Source organism: Struthio camelus, chromosome 3, assembly GCF_040807025.1.
Source record: "Struthio camelus isolate bStrCam1 chromosome 3, bStrCam1.hap1, whole genome shotgun sequence".
Lineage (NCBI taxonomy): Eukaryota > Metazoa > Chordata > Aves > Struthioniformes > Struthionidae > Struthio > Struthio camelus.
Window position 1 is genome coordinate 129,639,533 of NC_090944.1, and position 20,397 is coordinate 129,659,929.

The 20,397-nt window shown below is 42.9% G+C and overlaps 1 protein-coding gene across 18 annotated transcripts in view; it reads right to left on the reverse strand.

Annotated features, from left to right (window-relative positions):
* PLCB4 (phospholipase C beta 4) overlaps window positions 1-20,397 on the reverse strand; it is a 222,591-nt gene that overhangs the window by 129,414 nt on the left and 72,780 nt on the right. For 16 of the 18 annotated variants that reach the window (XR_011140503.1, XM_068940305.1, XM_068940302.1 and 13 more), the window contains one exon: window positions 7,178-7,245. The exons of the other annotated variants lie outside the window; for them this stretch is intronic. The gene's annotated coding sequence lies outside the window, so the exon portion shown is untranslated. The remainder of the gene's footprint in view (window positions 1-7,177; window positions 7,246-20,397) is intronic. 18 annotated transcript variants of the gene reach the window in all.

The following is a 20,397-nucleotide window of genomic DNA, read 5'->3' on the forward strand; positions in this document are numbered from 1 at the left end:
CTAGGTACCCTCAGACCTCTCAGTCCCCGCCTTCACAAACGTCCGAGACAAAAGTGCTGTGCATCCTTTACTTACTATAACGCACTCAGCAACTTGTAAGTAACCTCTGCACAGTGGAGCAGCATTTTAATCTTCAGGAAACTGCAGGCAATGGTAGAAAATTCTTAAGGGTCAAATTTTAGCTTTAGATATGCCTGTATTAAACTTATAACATTTCCATTTTCTGACTGTAACATTTCTCATCTTGTTCCTACAATCCTTCATGGCAACTCATAAGTTTCAGAAACCTCCACACAGCTGTAAACTACTCTACTATTTTGATGCTCATGCACGACAAATATACTCACAGGAAAACCTAGGCATCACCCTTAAAACAAAGCAATCCAGCACAGGCAGCAAATGCCAGACAGTTCAATAAGGTAAATAAGAGAATACACAAAATATGCAGGTAGAGTGAACAGCAATCAAAGCTAAAAACAGATGATATTAGATGGTTCAGTCTCGGTGTCTGAAATAATCACTTACAGTACTGAGATGAACTGCAGAAAAACAACCACACTGCAAAAGCATCACTTCAGCCCATTTTCAGCATCAAATCAAAACCAAATTGCAATCCACTGAGAAAATGTGCTTTACTATTTCACCAAAAAAAGGAAGTGAGTTTCCAGTTTCCTCCCCACCTCAGAAATACAAAAAGATTTCACTTCTCCACTATAACATAATATAGCCTTGTTTTCTAGCAAACTGCACTCAGATGTTGCTCCTCTCTGACATCATTAATCTCCATGGAAACCCCAGAATGACTGTTGGCCTGAAAATAGGTTCTGTCATCCCAGATCATCTCAAAAGTAGTCCAGGAAAAGACCTTATCTCTCAAATCTTTTGGCTGTATGTTGCTACCAGTGAGCACAGCTGAAGAGTTAAAATTCCTGCAACTACTATTAAATAGAGCTTTCTCTTCTAACACTCAGAACATGCATAAATTAAACTTTTTTTCCCAGTTGATGCTAAAATACACAGATTTAAGGATTATCTACTTCTAGAGTAAGATGTAGCCCGAAAAAAAAAACCCAAAATGCATCTGTATTGAAGGTTAGGGATGCACTATATATCTACATAGCAATATTCTATTACAAGCAGGGAACAGGGTATAGCAAAGAGGCCTTTCTAATAAAACATTGATTTATTTTGGGGGTCATCAGGGAAATGCCTGTTTTAAATGGCATGCAACCAGATGGGTCATGTTGGGTTTTTCTTCCTCCTCCTCCATGCCAATGCAGCCACTCTTCATGACTTATGTCCCCAGCACGGCGTGAAGGTAGTTAAATTATCTCAAATAGAGATGTTTTACCTAGCAAATAGGTCTTCTGCAAATGAGTTTCTTGCTCAGTTAAACTGACACACTAAGATACATAGAGATGCACTAAATGTCAGGAATGCCGCTTTCTTGGCGAGAAGCCACATAAACAAACTGTTTCTGCAAGGAAAATATACTGCCTGTGTGTTTACATATGCATAATGTTATACACATATATAAATAATCTGACTCCTTATAGACAAAAATTGGGAAAATAACCATAAAAAGGAGATTTGTTTAGGCAAATGTCATGCTGAATTAAATGAATTTGCTTTCTTGAATGCAGTTCAGTCAATTGTTTTGCATTTCTGTCAATTGTTTTCCATTTCCTGGGATAATTAACATAAACTGCCTTTTTTTTTTTTTGGTGAGAAAAAATAAAAAAGCAAAGAGACAGGGAAAAAAGAACATGGCAAAAAAACTGTAGAATAGCACATAACGATATCTACTTGTTGCAGTTGCATTCATTCATTCACTTTGCCAATTCACTTTCATTCACATTCATTCACTTTGTCCAAGCAGGTATACACAGAGAATTACAGGACTCAGGCCTAAAACGAGATATCTCCACTTAAAGCTTCAAGTACTTAAACACTTCCAGAAGTAAGCCCATACTTCTCCTTAGATCTGATCTTCCCCATTGTTAACTCTTAGCAGTTCCCTGACCACAGTTTATTTCAATTTTGGGCAGGAAACTTCTTCTGTAGTGTATTTGTCTGCTTTCAAATCCCATGAAGTCCTGTGGCTCTCCATGTTCTGGCTGTATTCTTAGACGCTATGCTAACACAGTGAAACACAGATACCTCATGACTGAGTTGTTAACAGGCTCACTAACTTGAGCAACACTGTTGTTGGCTAATAGTATCCAAGGCCCACTGTCAAGTCCTTTTTTTTTTTTTTTTTAAACCCAGCAGCATGGAGATACATGATAGGCAAAACTGGCCGAACTCTGCCAGAAGATTGATAACGCCTTTATTTTATCATCTGTGCTGTAACCGTTTGAACTTATGAGTTCATTTGTTAGTGAGCAAGCAGTTGAGTGGGACACTACAGACCCACAACATCTGTATGTGTAGAGAAGTCCACATCAGCTCATAAGATCACACAAACATGTCCCTGAATGTCCTGTTGCTACATTTTAATATTTATATTTTTATATAACTATGTAGACATATTCATATTTTATATTTTTCAACCAATCTTATGGATTACAGAGGCCTTGACTCTTATGTCTTTGAATGGTAAGATATAGCTGTTGCTGGCACTGTCCTACAGATAAGCCTCAGTTAACCGTCAAACAAGTCCTCTGCATGCTGCATAAATGTTAGGCCCTTTGCATACCTGCTCTTTTTCTTTTATGAGGGAAAGGCAAAAGAAGATGGGGATTACGCACCTGAAGCATGAGATGCTGAACTGGGATCTCCAGCCAGTAACCAAGGTGTCTGTAGCCACGTAGTCTCAAAACTAGCTCATCCCTTTTCCAGCTGACAAGGAAAGCTAACAGGGCAGCTGTGCACTGACATGCTTACACGAAAGTGCTGGGGAAGGAGGTGGGAATTCATAGAAATCTTCTAAGGACTGAATGGTGCCTGTTTTACAAGCATGCATCTTTGGGAGAGGCACAGCAGGCTATCACTGTGGAGGGACCAAATACCCTGTCCATGTGCTCACAGCTAATTATAGGGAGGGAGCAGAGGATAACAACAGAGCTTGTCCAACGTGAGAAGAGAGAAGTACATTTTGCTGTCTCTGGGAGCCCCTTGCAGTTTGGTCCATGCTGTGTGCCTTACACTTGTTAACAATGTAACGTTACCTGTGAAATTTTGATTTCTGCCTGGAAGGAGCAGCAAAATGCTGTATTTTAACTGTAAAAGAAGTATCCATCCAATAACATAACGAGCATATAAGGTCAGATTAAAGATCCTATCACCAATGGCGTCCAAGAGACGATACCCAGGGGAGCACATCTGGTCAGACCAAGCATGTAACTACACTTCTTTGGAATATTCTTTTGCAATTTGGTGCTCAGAATTTTCAAGCCCAAAGTGAGGTTTTTTGTGTTCAACAGTTTTCTTGATTGGTTTTTCTTTCTTGAATTTGTATAATCAGTTTTACAAATTCACATAAACAAGCTCTAAATAACATGAAACCAAACTAACAGACATATAGTCTAACCTCTGAGTCAAAATTTCACCCTTGGAATCCAGGCATGGATGTCCGAGGAGAGACAGCAGCTAGCCTACTGTCTACTCCTATGTCAGTATCTTTTCCTCTAGGTTTCCCCTCATTTTTTGACAGCCTCAGAACAATGGAACCACAGTGCACCATGAGAATACAAAACCTTCCAGCCAGAAGAATGATACAGCAAATTAGATTATAGCTATAGCAATAAATGGTAACTTCTGGGTTTTTTTCCCCCCAATTCTGCAAATCTGGCCCGCTTTCCTTTTCTCTGGCTGCTGCCTCTGAGAGTAAGAAGTTACAAAGTCTTGATAACCCCATAGCTAACATGAATGAGAAACCGGTTGGTTCTTTCTCCTCAAGAACCTTTTATGAGACATTTAGCATTCACCAACTCAACAAACAGAATACAAAATGCTGTCTGTAGCACAGCGTATCAAGGTTTGATATAGTTGAAAAAGCAGAAAGAAAGGGCAAGTAATCTTTTTGAAGCAACCAATGTTAAATTTCACGAAGGGGTATTTGAGTTTTTGTAAAGAAAAAAATCACATCCCCTAGTTTCTTCTGTTACTGATCCCCAAGCAGTGAACATCCAAGCATTTATGAAAGAGATTCAGAACCAAAATAGGCAACATCTGACAGAAAAGTGACATATGTAGACTTCCTAGGCAAAAGCTCTGGTTGTATCACCAGCCTGACATTGCTAGGCAACTCATGCTGAAGCACCAACGGTATATCAAAACAAGGAGTTTGTTAATTGCTGTAAAGTCACCATGTCATTTAATAATACAAGAAGCAATAGACTTAGCAACAACTGAAATTAGATGTTTTAAACAAACTCCTTTTTTTTAAACTTTTTAAATAGCAGCCCTCAATTCCATTATTTCCGTCAAGCTGCTACGCTAAACAAAACTCAACCACTGTGCAATCTTGCGTACTTAAAAAAAATAAAAGAAAGTTTACTAATATCTGTGTTGCAAGAACTGAGCCTCATCTGCAGGTTTTTACACTTTCAATATCACTGTGAAAAACCTATTCGAGTTTGAGAAAGTTTCAAACAGGCTTCCAAGCTAAGCATAAAATATTCAAAGCCAACAAAGCCTTAATTACAGAATGCAAATGCAGTTGATTAAGATGAATCTTTGGGGGTCACAGCATTCTTGTTAGAGGATCAGCACTGGACCCAGATGCTTCATTTAAGGCTTTTTTTTTTTTTTTTTTAAATAAACACTCACATTTCCTATAAAGCATTTCAATTTAAAAATAAGTCAAAATGTAACCTAATCGTTTTCGGTATTTTGAATTGTAAGTAATTAGGGACACACTGTAATTTAGAAAATACATATGCATGCATACATCACCAAAAGCCCACTGCATCTTATTAACAATGTGAGTGCTGTCTGAATTCCAGGAGAGCCTGGATATTGTTTTCCTACCACAGCCCAATACTTTGTTATCCACTTGATTTCTGAACAGCATGAATTCTCTTTGGCCCCATACAAATGCCAAGACAGACTTCTGTTGCTGTTTGTCAGTTGCCATGCTATTGTCAACTACTTCACCCCTTGGGAATACATCATCCACCCACAATTTCTCAAGTGTGTATTAATAAGTTCTGCCTAGTACTAGCTGTTATTTCCAGGAAAAGGATATTATTTTTCAGCTGTTCTAATCACTGATTTAAGCTTTAACAGTAACATAAACAGATTCAGTGTAAGCATTAACAGTTAACACTTGAATCACATGCAACAGCAAAGGGAAAAAAACACAGCAATGCTCTTTGGTATATCTTGGAGAACATGGAGCTGGGAATATGAGACCAGCTAACTCCTAGTTGTTTAGCCTGGAGTTGAGGCAATGTGGTAAGGTACACAAGGTAATTCCACAACCTTTACTAGGTAGCACCCCCTTTTCCCTCAGTACTGGGTAAACGTGGACTTTCTTGCAATGAACTGATGGCAGAGAAAAGGTTCAAACTTTCACGAGTGTCGACTATGAGATTTGCTTGGGTGATCCAGAGCCAGCTGGTGATGCTGGGCCACAACGAACGGTACATTCAAGAGCATTTCAGCAGAGCGGCCACTTCGTGGTGACTGTGACATAGTTGATCACTGAACTACATCCTAATTTTTCCAGGATGATTTAATAGACTAATCAGAGCCCATGACGATGGGCTCCCACGACACGCTGGTATTTGCCAAGGAGTGAGACATTCAGGTACACCACAGGAAACTGTCTGGCGGAGTGGCCACTAACATTTCCCTGTGTGAACTTTAGGGAACTCCAAAACATTCATTGCATCTCTTCTCTTCTAGGAGGTAACACTTAGGCATTATATCTTCCCTACTCGTCTGAAAGTGAGCAGGCTGCAAGAGCCACAGCAAGGTAACACGGGTGATTTGAGATACAACTCTTTTGGGACTGGAGAAAGAGGATTCCTTTGGGCTTGAAAAGTTGGATAGTTGTTGAAATATATAATGAAAGTCTGGGAGAAAGACATCTTTCTAAATCTAGGTCACTGAGCCAGTATTTGTCATTAGTTTGTAGGCTTTGCACCCCAGCAGCTCTATTTGATGTCAATGTTACATACAGATTTATCTGTGACAACAGAGTTCAAAATTCAGCCATGAAGAGGTCTGTTTTAGATAGAGCAAGAACAAGACGGAACATCTGGCTGATCTTTTTGTTGGCTTAGTTTTGTCATGAAAATTACTGAGGTTAGTTTGAACTAAACAAGAGCTAGGCAAGTGCCAAAGATGCATTACATTTTTGTTAAAGTGACCTACAATTTGGGAGTACTTCTGGAATCCCAATAGCTGCCTGGGCAGCCCTACAGTACAGAAATGTGCTTCCATCTGCTACTTTATCCGTTTTCTCTTCACAGGTGGTCATCCACATCTTCATGATCCCTGACTAATCCCACACAAACTCAGCGGGCTCTCTTTGTGGAAATAACAGTAACAGCTATGTCAGAATTCACCAGTCACCATTTTCTCCAGGGACAACAACCTGAGCCCCAAATGCTACAGTCAATCCCCACTGCCACTCAAGCTGCCTCTTCAATTAACAAAGCTGTCTCTTTTGGGTCCTGGCTATTTTAAGCTATAGGTTCAGGTTACAAAAATTTCAGTGGCATTACCAACTCCCTGACCTTTCTTCCCACATCAATGACTTGTTCGTGTTTCCACGGCACAGTGTGCTACTCCAGCAATGATGACAGCACAATATAAAAAAAGTATGCGTGTTTTGCTTTGTTCTTTAAGAACAAAATTGGCTCCTGATCCGGTTCACAGTCTGGCGCCACCACAGAAACCACAGGAAAGATGGTGGCAGGCTGTGATTTAAAAAATTACATAAGACAATACTGCTGTTAAATACTTCAGATCTAGAAATTACCTCCTAAAGTAACAGCCTCTTTGTTCACCAATATTCTTAATCAGTTTAATTGTACTAATTGCAGGATAACTTATGTGAAGCCTAGTAATATATCCATATATGCACAATTGAGTCAAAAGGGTAATAAAACAAGTGGACCATAAACTTAAACTTGTATATTTAAGAAACAGAGAAAGAAGCCATTAGCACCACATTTGCAAATTCACTCAACTGTAATTTCTAATTTAAAAGCAAGTAACTTACAAAGCAGTTCTGGACTGGACGGATAAGCAGTGGTTTAATTAGGCTGACGTGCTGGGAAACTCTTCCTTCTGCGAAACAATAAAACAAACCAAAGATCAGTAGAAAACCTGGCATTGTCTACTGTATCTCACTGTCAGCAAAAACACCTCTTCCATAGTCCATAAAGGTATGGTATCAAGAGAAACATTTCAGAACAGAGATACTTTTTGTTGTATATCCTTGCACAGAGAAAGACAAACTATGATAAACTACGGCTGATAGCATTAGAAGCTCTGGATGAAGCATGCCATTCCCCACTGCACTGTGCCAGGACAGTTTTTAGCATTCATAAAGCATCCTGAATGATTAATAATCATCACAAAAGAGCAGCTGAACAGTGCTGCCACATTTATATCTTCCCAGAATAAATGCTAGCTGATTTTAATTGTTTGTTTCGTGTCTTCTTTAGATAAGCAACAAAAACTTGAGAAGATTTCATGTTATCAGGAATAATGGATAAGCTCCAGTAAGACAGGACTCAGGTACAGCGTGAGCAAGAGATGCATTACAGAATCTGAGGACCATGTACCTCCTGTGTGGTATTCACATAAGCCAATTTTTAAAGTTTCTAAGCATCCAGTCAGGCCAGGTTTCACCTGCAAGCTGCTATAATTAAAACATTTCAGAAGAGCACAATAGAATCCTCTGTATTTCCACACCACCACAGAGCCACAGTCACGGGCCACGTGCTATTTTTCCTCTCATTGTACTAATACAGAATCAAAGATATTTTCTATCCCAAACAGCTTATAACAAAACAAGTTGCTAGAGACACATGCAGGTAAAGTGAAGGGAGCATGAACGATAATCAGATAATACTGGTCAGACAAGAGTCTCAAAACAGTGGTTTGTTTACAGAAAAGAGACTTTATATGAATAATTGAAGAATAATCAGGTAGCTTGCCAGATGTTACGCTGGCATTTTCTGAAGTGTAAAATGCTGCAACAATCAGAGTATAAAGGTCTTGAGTTGAAAATGCAAAAAATGAACAATGAAGGCTTGGGTCCCGGACTGATCAGGGTGAGAATAGGTTCCTTATTACTGAGAGAGACAGAGAAGAGGTGACAGTCACTGGGAATCATGGTGAAGAGCCTGAGAAGTACAAAAGTCATGTTTGACGCACAAGAAGAAGCCAGGAGTGGGACAAGCAAACAGGGCAATGACACCATCAGAACAGCAGGCTAAAAACTGCAGAAACGTTTCAAACTGATATGAGTGAACTAAGACTGCATTTATCAAAGTCAGTCTGTTATAATAACAGAGACATGAGATAATGAGAATCTGGAGAAAAGATTAGATGTATGCACAGATAAGAGGCTTTTTCCAACAGCTGTTAACCACACTGCAGAATCCCCCACATGCAACAGTCTTTTTGCTATGACCGCAAGAGATCTGAGTGACGCCCAAAATTGTGGGTCAGAGGAATTGTGACGGCAGTGCTCACAGCATTTAAGAAAGTAAATCTAGGGGAGAGAAAGGCAGTAGCAGAGGAATTTGGAAGAGAACACGGAGGACAGAGGAGGCAATGGACTGCAGGAGTGCATGAAGGGTGATGACGGTTTTTAGCTGTGTTCCTGAGTTTTAAGAGAAAACTGAAAAAGAGGGAAACTGAGCAGAACCAAGTACACCAACAGTAGATGGAGCTACGAGATAAGAGAAAATCTAACCTTTCAGGGGACCAGTTAAAATAACACTTTTGAAAACCAAGATGTAAAACCTTCCGTCACGTTAGGTCATGAAACAAATCGACAAGAGAAGTTTGGTAGTAGTATAACAGCTATGCCATGTTAGCAGAAGATGAGCAAATACACTAGGCAAATACAAACTCTGGATCTATTTTAAAAATCACATTGAGGGGTCATTCGCATATTTCACATTCCACAGTCTACCCTACGTGCCAAAACCATTTGGATTTTTTCATAAAAGCACAGATGAAGAACTTCAGACTAAGATTTTCTGAGGTCTCTCAAAAAGAAAGGAATCACTTATGATGAAGCCTGCTTACCTCTGGAAGGGAGTAAGTTATACTTTGCAGACCACAGTAATGAACACTAATGATACATAAAAAGATCTGCAGAGACAACTGGTATAACACTATCACCATAAGAAAATCTATACATGAACTGCATCAACATAGACTCTACCATATATCCAGGCCTAAAATAAAGCCGCAAGCTCTAATTCCAGCAGCTCCAGATGGGGTTAGAAATTTAACTTGAAACAACTCTATAAACAGAAAAAAGAAGTCCTCATCCTGCATAAAATGGATTCCTGTATTAGGCAACGCGTAGTGAGCCTGTCAAGGATAAGAAATGCTTTCTCTGTCAGGGATCTAACAGCCATTCCTATGCTAGGTTTTGGCATCTGACCCTTCTCTGCTCAGTCTCCAAAAGAGCAAGTTCATGCCTGTATGAAATTGAGGAACACAAAAAAGGACTTCCTTCTAGCCTTGTTCATCCGAAGAAAGCTCCCAGTAGTGCTCCTGTGTGAATAAGCAACAAAGGGAAATTTTAGACAATCTTTTTCTCAATTCCACGTGGAAAGCCCTTACTCCCCAACTTTACAAGTAGTCTCCAGTCAGCCATTTTCAAGGGATGAAGAACTACAACCGCCCTTGCCACAGTTCTTTTTGGAAAACAGAACACACAAAGGACCAATAGAAATTATCAGAGCTATTTTTCAGAGTCCTGGAGAACACCCTGCGTGTCCAAAAGCTTGTTTGTTGGTCTCATCAGTTAGCCTGATAAAACATATCATCTCTTCCTACAAATCTTGATTCGCTCAAAGTTTAAAAAAAAGAAAAGAAAAGAAAAAAAGTTGTATATATAAGCAGCTGATCAGCAGTATTTATAAACAATTCACAAGAGGTGGCACTGAGGTCTAACTGTATCACATGGTGCTAGCTGCAATCTGGGGTTTACTCAAACAAACTGTCAAATGAGAATTATGTGAATAACTACAGGATAATAAATTAAAGTATAAGATTAATTTGATCAACAATAAGAGACTTGAAGTACAGAGTAAGTTTCGATTTACAATTACATAAATCGGTCCACAATCATGTGGATGTACAGCTGGCCTGCTGTACATCAAGCAATGTATTTCTCTTATTTTTGTTAAGTGGAGTTTTAAATTATGTTGCAGAATTTATAAATCACCATGCTGAAACCTGTTGACTATATTATGCGTGCCAGTACTCAACCAAGTAATTTACCAGGTGGCTCCTGATTGGGTGGGTCAAGCACCCTTGTGAGTCACTGCTAGGCAGAGGCCTATATAAGAGCCAGGCCAGAGCACAGCTCCCAGAGTGCAGCCAACAGAGGCAGCGAACAGACGCAGCAGTTTGCGCAGCAGTTCGCGCAGAAGGGCGCCAGAAGGCAAAGAAGGCATCTCTCCATTTTGCACAGTGGTGTGTCCTTCCCCGGGCATGGTCATGACACGCCGCAGAGCACGTTCCCCAGTGGCTGCGGGAGGTGCTGCATTGGCTGTGTCTGAGGCCTCAACCCAGACAGACCCTCAGACAGCAGATGCAGCTCTGCAGGTGTCAGGCTGCAGGCAGTGCCTGGGGCCTCTCCGTGGGGCCTGGGCTGACAGACAGCTCTCCTGTGTGAGGTGTGCTGTGGTTGACCAATTGCGTCACCAGATAAAGGAGTTACAGGAGGAGGTTAGTAGGCTGCGTAGCATCCGAGAGGATGAGCGGGAGATTGACAGGGTGTTCTCGGAGATTGTTCAGCTCCGGGAGTCCCCTGCCCCCACTGCAGCGGAGGTGTCAGAGGGCTCAGCACCGTGTGTAAAGGTGCATCATAACGCTGTTGAAGAGGGCTGGAAGCTGGTGACCTCTCGCAGAAGGAGAAAGGCTCTTGCTCCTCCTCAAGACTTACCCTTGAAGAACAAGTTTAGCGCCCTCCAAGCCGAGGAGGAGCTGGGCATGGCTCCAAGGGAGGCAACTGGCCTGGCAGACCCTGTGCCGTGCAGGAACCCCCGGAAGAAACGGCGAGTGATTGTTGTGGGTGACTCCCTGCTGCAGGGGACAGAGGCACCTATCTGCCGACCTGATCTCTTGTCCAGAGAGGTTTGCTGCCTGCCAGGGGCTCGAATAAGAGATGTCGTGGAAAGACTGCCAAGGCTTGTCCATGCATCAGACTACTACCCTCTGCTGATCTTCCATGTGGGTGCTAATGACACAAAAGGCAAACTGGAAACCATCAAACGGGACTTCAGAGCTCTGGGAATGGTGGTGAAGGGTCTGGGAGCCCAGGTGGTTTTCTCCTCAATCTTGCCTGTGAGGGGAAAGGACAGGAGGAGGAGTAGACGAATTTTCCAAGTTAACAGCTGGCTGCGCCGCTGGTGTTGGCAACAGGGCTTTGGTTTCTATGACCATGGGACCCTGTTTGAAGATCAACAGCTGATGGGGAGAGACGGGATCCACCTTACCAAGCGGGGCACGCGTGTCTTTGCCAACAGATTGGCCAGCCTGGTAAGGAGGGCTTTAAACTAGGCAAGATGGGGGAAGGGGAGTGGTATAGTGGCAGGGGAGTCAGTAAAACACCGTTCAAGTCAGGATGCCTCCAGCGGGTGCATACAACCAGGGGAGACAGCATGCAACATGGCTATGGAGGATCCTCTTGCACCTCTTCTGGGAAGCCTGTGTGCTTGACTGGCTCTCTCAAATGCCTGTATACCAATGCACGCAGCATGGGGAATAAGCAGGAAGAGTTAGAGCTCTGTGTGCGGTCACGGGGCCATGATCTCATTGCAGTGACAGAGACATGGTGGGATAGTTCACATGACTGGGATGCTGTCATGGATGGCTATGTGCTTTTTAGGAAAGACAGGCCAGGAAGGCGAGGTGGTGGAGTTGCTCTTTATGTGAGGGAGCAACTAGAATGTATGGAGCTCTGCCTCGGGGTGGATGAAGAGCAAGTTGAGAGCCTATGGGTAAGGATTAAAGGGCAGGGTAACATGGGTGACACTGTTGTGGGGGTTTACTACAGGCCACCTGATCAGGAGGAAGTCATCGATGAGGCCTTCTACAGACAGCTGGAAGAAGCCTCACGATCACAGGCCCTGGTTCTCATGGGAGACTTCAACCACCCTGACATCTGTTGGGAAGACAGCACAGCTAGGCACAAACAGTCAAAGAGGTTCCTGCAGAGCATTGATGATAATTTCTTGACCCAGGTGGTGGAGACGCCAACGAGGAGAGGTGCAATGCTAGACCTTGTACTAACGAACAAAGAAGGTCTAGTTGGAGAGGTGAAGGTTGGGGGCAGCCTTGGCTGCAGTGACCATGAGATGGTGGAGTTCAGGATCCTGCGAGGAGGGAGCAGGGCAATGAGTAGGATTGCAACGCTGGACTTCAGGAGAGCTGACTTTGGCCTCTTCGGGGACCTCCTTAGGGGAATCTCCTGGGGTAGGGCCCTAGAAGGAAGAGGGGTCCAAGAGAGCTGGTTAATATTCAAGCGTCACTTCCTCCAGGCTCAGGATCAGTGCATCCCTCTGAGGAAGAAGTTCAGCAAAGCGGGCAGGAGACCTGCATGGATGAGCAAGGAACTCCTGGCAAAACTCCAGCAGAAGAAGGAAGTCTACAGAATGTGGAAAAGGGGACAGGCCACTTGGGAGGAATACAGGGACGTTGTCAGAGCGTGCAGGGATGCAACAAGGAAGGCTAAGGCCCAGTTGGAATTAAATCTGGCAAGGGATGTCAAGGACAACAAGAAGGCCTTCTTCAAATACATCCAGAGCAAAAGGAAGACTAGGGAAAACGTGGGCCCGCTGCTGAATGGGGCGGGTGCCCTGGTGACAAAGGATACAGAGAAGGCAGAGTTATTGAATGCCTTCTTTGCTTCAGTCTTCACTGCTAAGGCCAGTCCTGAGGAATTCCAGACCTTGGAGACAAGAGAGGAAGGCTGGAGAAAGGAAGACTCTCCCTTGGTTGAGGAGGATCGGGTTAGAGATCTTTTGTCCAAACTTGACATCCACAAATCCATGGGCCCCGATGGGATGCACCCACGAGTGCTGAGGGAGCTGGCGGATGTTATCGCTAGGCCTCTCTCCATCATCTTTGAAAGGTCCTGGAGATCAGGAGAGGTGCCTGAGGACTGGAAGAAAGCCAAGGTCACGCCAGTCTTCAAAAAGGGCAAGAAGGAGGAGCCAGGAAACTCCAGGCCTGTCAGCCTCACCTCCATCCCGGGAAAGGTGATGGAACAGCTCCTCTTGAAGGTCATCACTAAGCATCTGGAGGACAAGAAGGGGATCAGGAGTAGTCAGCATGGATTCACCAAAGGGAAATCATGCTTGACCAATCTGATAGCCTTCTATGACAGAATGACTGGCTGGGTAGATGAGGGCAGAGCAGTGGATGTTGTCTTTCTGGACTTCAGCAAGGCTTTTGACACTGTCTCCCATCACATCCTCCTAGGTAAGCTCAGGAAGTGTGGGCTAGATGAGTGGACGGTGAGGTGGCTTGAGAACTGGCTGGATGGCCGAGCTCAGAGGGTTGTGGTGAATGGCGCAGAGTCAAGTTGGAGGCCTGTGGCTAGTGGTGTCCCCCAGGGGTCAGTCCGGGGCCAGTCTTGTTCAATATATTCATCAATGACCTGGAGGAAGGGACAGAGTGCACCCTCAGCAAGTTTGCTGATGATACTAAACTGGGGGGAGAGGCTAACACACCAGAAGACTGTGCTGCCATTCAGAGGGACCTGGACAGGCTGGAGAGGTGGGCGGAGAGGAACCTCATGAAGTTCAACAAAGGCAAGTGCAAGGTCCTGCACCTAGGCAGGAATAATCCCATGCACCAGTACAGGCTGGGGACTGACCTGTTGGAAAGTAGCTCTGCCGAGAAGGACCTGGGAGTGCTGGTGGACAACAAGTTAAACATGAGGCAGCAGTGTGCCCTTGTGGCCAAGAAGGCCAATGGGATCCTAGGGTGCATTAGGCAGAGTGTTGCCAGCAGGTCGAAGGAGGTGATCCTGCCCCTCTACTCAGCCCTGGTGAGGCCTCACCTGGAGTACTGTGTCCAGTTCTGGGCTCCCCAGTACAAGAGAGACATGGCACTCCTGGAGAGAGTCCAGCGGAGGGCTACCAAGATGATTAGAGGGCTGGAGCATCTCTCCTAGGAAGAAAGACTGCAAGAGCTGGGCCTGTTCAGCCTGGAGAAGAGAAGATTGAGAGGGGATCTCATCAACGTGTACAAGTATCTGAAGGGGGAGTGTCAAGAGGATGAGGCCAGCCTCTTCTCCGTGGTGCCCAGCAACAGGACAAGAGGCAATGGGCAGAAACTGAACCACAGGAAGTTCCATCTGAACCTGAGAAAAAACTTCTTCACTGTGAGGGTGACAGAGCATTGGAACAGGTTGCCCAGAGGGGTGGTGGAGTCTCCTTCGCTGGAGATATTCAAAACCCGTCTGGATGTGATCCTGGGCAATATGCTCTAGGTGACCCTGCTTGAGCAGGGAGGTTGGACTAGATGATCTCCAGAGGTCCCTTCCAACCTAAACGATTCTGTGATTCTGTGATTCTGTGACCAGTGGAACCAGAGGAGACCACAGAACTATTCTTGGGCCCTTCAGATTACTGACATTCATGCAAACTATTGGTACTTCATAGCAATGTGTAGCTAGATGTAAGTTATAACACGACAGGGTTGATTAAGTCTTTGTAATTTAAAATGTGTTCTTTTACACGTTACCTTTTTTTCAAATCAGCACAGTAACACATCTATGAATTGCATTAACAAACTAGTTCAACACACAAAGGAAGAAAGCCACCGCCACACTGTTCATGACTGCAACACCGCTCACAGCATAAAGGCTGAATAAACAGAAGGAATCAGACAGGACAGAACCTATCCCCAATCCAGCCCGAGCACAGATCGCCATTTCAGCCACTAATCAAATGCACAGTCCAGAACAGAAGTCCTTTTTTACCCACTGCCATATCGGGGACAACAGATTTACATAAACCCTTGCTTCTGCTTGCCTACCTCTAAATCACTAACATAAAGCTGAAGCCACCAAAAAAACCTGCCACGAGCAAATGCACAGCTGCCTGCTAAGACATCCTGCTTCCCTCCGCAGAGCCTCTGCGACTCTCTCTGTGCTCAGAGAACCTCACTCCTGAAGCCTTGATCAATAAATAGACAACAATAAAGGGGTCAAACACACAGCTGACACCTTAATCAAAAGTGAATGGCACTGCTAGCTGTATGATCAGGAACAATAACCCAGAAGAGAGAGGAAAAAATAGCACACATTTCCTACTTGTTTCTAAAAACTGAAATATTCAATCATTTTAAAGGAGAACACAGAAAAAAATAATGGAGCAATGTTTAGGTTTACTAACTGCCAAAGCTAACAATACCAAATCTTTCTTGTCCCTAGTGCAACTAGTCAGCTGTACAGTATGCTAAAAATTGAAATATTTTATTGTTGCTAAAGCAAAAAATTTGTGACTGCAGTAGAATTCCAGGCAAAACAGTAACTTCTGTCATAACAGAAGGGCTAATCGACCATTTGGAAGATTAATAAGAAAGTCAGCATACCTCACAACCCTGCTGGATGGGGACGGGGGAAGGAGGGAGAGGGGGAAGGAGGGAGAGGGGGAAGGAGGGAGAGGGGGAAGGAGGGAGAGGGGAAGACGATGCAGTTTTGTTTTCCTGAAGAATATTGGCCCTGATAGTTTTTATGATACTTTTAGTTTTTATGACAGCAAAGTACTTCTGGCTAGAACAAGTTGATAAAGACATATGGTCAAATCTGCCTAACTGTGGCACCTAATGAAAAACGTACTCAGAGAAATTCGTAAAATCCTTGTAGCAAGTAAGTGGGAAAAGTGAGTACTTTTGTCCATCGAAGTTTAAGTGTATTAGGCAGATGTGATCCTCCTCGGAAGGCCTTTAAAAACATATATAGTAATTAGACAAGGAGCATAGGAATTACACAGGGAACACCGGCACTTACTCTAGGAGGACTGCTTCACAAGATATCAGAAAAGCAGGTGCAATCTAAGCTGACCGCTATGATTTCCCAGCAGCAAAGCCATTTTAAGAGGTTCCTACCATCTTTTGTGCAGAAACAAGTAAACCAGTAGTTTCCTACTGTCCCACACATACGGTTGTATCTATGCAGCTGTCCATGAGACACTGAAATGATGCAAGTAAAGGAAAAAACAAAAAACAAAAACAAAACCTCTAAACCCTACCTTTTCCCTTCTCTCTCTCTTCTTCTTCTTTTTTTTTTTTTTTTTTTAAACTCAGTTCATTGGTCAGGCTTAAAGTTTGGACCGACAAACAGATGCATCAACACAGCTGCAGGAAGAGGTGAACAGCTCATTACAGTAGGAGAAGAAGAAAAAGCAACTTGAGCAGGAGAGGGAACTCCTTAAAAAAGCTTTGCACCCAAGTCAGTAAAACATTGACCTGCACACTCACATTCCTAATCAGGCAGGCCAGATGCACTCATCTCTTTCTTCAATACTACCCTATGTGTGCTTTAATTGCAGCATGCTATCAGCAGTTGGCATTTCACAACATGCTAGAGCTAGGGATTCATGTTTTAAAAGCAGGGATTTCCCACTGCTTTACAATAGTAAGGAGCATTGACTTCTACGGAGGGTTTTAACAGGAGCAGTAAAACATCATGCCTAAATGTATGTTGGGAAGAAAGATGGTATTCAGAATAATGAGATTTTCAGAACCAGCATCCAGTAATGTGCCACAGTTAGAAAACTACATGGAAAACGGAGAACTAAAATTCTTAACTGACTGCTGGACTTGGCAATTGCTGTTTCTCTCTCGGATCAGGCATGTTTCTGTTAGTTCTGGGGTATACATGTATTATGATCAATGACTCGTCCACTGTTAAAACTCTACTGTGAAATCCTGGATTCACAAATACCAGTGGGGAAACCCTGACTGACATAAATAAGCTATAGCAGAGGTTCCCAAACTGAGGTAAGCCAATTACTTTTAAATGATACACAGAGATGGCTCTTCCTGAATGGAACCATTTAGCTTGGCCTTTCCCTAGGTCTCCCCTTGTGTACACTTCAGGGGGAGCCTCAGAGGTATCTGTCTGTGTGCAGCCTTCTCATCAGATCCTTATGTTCTGGAGGTGTTCTGGTACATCTGTTTTTTGGCATCAAAGTCCCTCCCGTTCCTCTTTGCAAAGGCTCAAGTTTTAAATAAACGCACCTACTCAAAGTACCCAGTAAAAAGCTTGCTCTGTAGCTTCAAGTATCAGGAGCTCATGGGAGCTCGTTCGGTCTGGCGAAAATGGAGTAACACGTTACTCCTTCTCCTTCCTGCAGCAATGCGCTAGATCTTTTATATTATTTTCACCATTCACTTTAGCATGATCAAAACGCAAAATGCAGAAAATCTCCAAAACTACAAGGTGATTTTAAGAAACATATCAACACGCAGACACATGTATATATACCAATAGTAAAGGTTTGCAAAATCATCCAACAGAAACCCACTGTTGCCACAGAAAGTAAACAAGAAGCTCCTATAAGGCAGGAGCCGACTGAAACAGAGAGGAAAAGCCAACAAAATATTTTCATCGTGGCAGCAACTGCCTCATTCAGCTTTATGAAACCCAGCGTTTGTTACTGGAGATGGCACCAATTTCTTCAGCTGGTCACCACAGAAGAAAGCGTCTGGCCCTGCCATGGCCTGGCTGTCTCTGCTAAGATTGAGCCCAGCACAGGAGCGCAACAGAACCACCACCACGTAGCAACCACATGAAATAATCATACCTTGTGTATTCAGTGCCGCCTTCGTAGGCAAAGCTTGGGGATTAAAACAGGTCTGCGTGCTCCCTTCTCCACTTTCAGTAGTGTGCCAGGAGCACGGGAATAGTTTCCTTCCCTGCTCACACCCTTCCCAGTCTCCCCAAGGCGCAGCAGGATTCAAGGGACCTCCCTCCCAGAGCAGCAGGCAAAGAGAAGTGGAGAGGCAGCAAAACAATGGACCCAAATATTTTATGCACAAGCACAGAAAATGCACACATGAAACAGAAATTAAGTGCTAAACCCCAGCTAGTCTATAGCCAGGAAAAATATAATTTATTTATTTGTTTATACTTGCTGCAGATCTAGGTGTTCTGGGTAGCACAATTCTGTGAAGGATTGCAAAGGAAATCATTAAGCAGAAATTCCAAGCGATGAATCCCCACAATTTCACTTTGTGTTCTAAACGATTAAGCCTGAAGACAGAAAAAGATGGCCCTAGCCTGAGTGCAAAATAAGTTTTTATGGAGCTTCTATGATAGCAACAGTTTGACAGTTTAAAAGGGTTGTGACAACACGATAAAGTCATAGCAAACTAATACTGTCTCGCTGTATTTTACACTTAGTCTTTTTTCTGTCTGATATTTTTCCATTTTCTTCATAATTCAAAATAAAACAGATTTGCTTCTACATATTATTCTTTCACTGCTGATATGAATGAAGGAAAGAATATATTGACTTTCATCATAACTTGCTTGGAGAATAATGAGGTATTTTGGAGAGTTGTAAGTGTCCATTCTCAGTTTGTGGTGATGGAAATTGAGAATTTGTCATGAATTCTATATATACCACTTAAGTGTTATTTCTTATTTTGCTAAGGAAATAAAGGAAGATTGTATTTTGCTGTCGTTTCTCCTTCTCATGTGAAAAATAATGAAGTGAGGGAACAACTATTCTTATTTTTCTAATGGAATTCTACTCTCCTCAGTTCTTCTGTTCAATGTTTGGTCTTGGTTTGTCTGCAGTGATTAAAGCAAATGACTGTGTTCATTCCCCACATATCATTTTCATTGACCTGATATATTTTGGACCAGAAAAATCTCAATTTTTTTTTTATTCTTCACTTTCTTATTTTCATAATGCTATTTATTCATTTGTAGATCCCAGCTGTAGATTTTGGTGACAAAAGTTGCATTTTTTGAACAAGTTAGGTTAATACTTCTAACATCTGTATAGAAACTCTTATTGGAACACTGCCTGTCTCTTGTCAGTTTAGATCTGTACAAATGCATTTTACAAATTATGACTCCTACAGATTCCTTCAGCACAGGACAGCAACTCTGCAACTACTTGCTTAACAGGGCCTCAACTGTTTGGAGCTCAAAGAGATGTTTCACAAGCTCTAGTACCTTCCCTAACTAGAAGCCCAGGTGAGACTTGGTTTCCCAGGGCAAATGACAGATGTCTACCACGACACCCACCATCTAAGATCAAAGATCTGGAACAGCATGCTTTAGAGTTACCTGTGAATAAGCTCGAAAGTCAAAAGAGACAAAAAGTCTCGAGTGATTTAAATGTATTCAGCAATGCTCACAAAGGTTACAGAAACAGTCTCTAGAATAAGATTTCAGATTTTAACTGTATGGCTAAAATCCACGGTATGTACCATGTATGGTATTGTAGCAATGATACTCTTCTCTAGAGCAGAGTATCTCTACTTTACTATTTAATAATGAAGCCTACCACCACCTATCTTCGTCTTTCTCCATTTCTTTGCCTTTACCCCAAACAATTCAGTTCTGCGATGTTATGTGCACTATAGTTTCAATCCAGTATGTCACTTAGGCGTATGCTTAGCTTACACACACACAGGGCCACTGATTTCAACTATGCAACTTATACTCAGTCTTAAACCTACAGTAATTATAGGTTTATCAGAATTTCACCCAGAAGTAACAAGTTTAAGCAGGAGCAGCGAGATGGAACTTATGAAAATCTTATTCTCTTTGGAATCAACCACTATTCGTTTGAGGTGTGGCTGAGGCACAGACACAGCTTGGAGAATCGGTCCAGAGTCCAGAATCGGTCCCCACTCAGGGATCCCAAATGTTCCCCCGGGGCTCGGAGGCTCCCCAAGTGGTCCTGCTCCCTAAAAGACCACTTCCTGACTGCTCCTGACTTTCACCACTACCATCCCCACCGAAGAATAAACATGTTACAGGCCACCTCTGGAAAAAACAGCACAAGGAGTTATGGGAAGGTGCCTGTAAAAGTCTCACACCAAATACGAGCAGCTGTGACAAAGTTTGTTTTTAATTCCTAAGCCTTGGCCAGAGACCAGGAAAAATCCCACTGCAGCCCTCATAATGTTGCTGAGTCTCAACCAGCAGATTTGTTGAGAAGAGCGAGTGCAGCTAAAATCACCACTAGAAGAAGATAAACCCCTCCT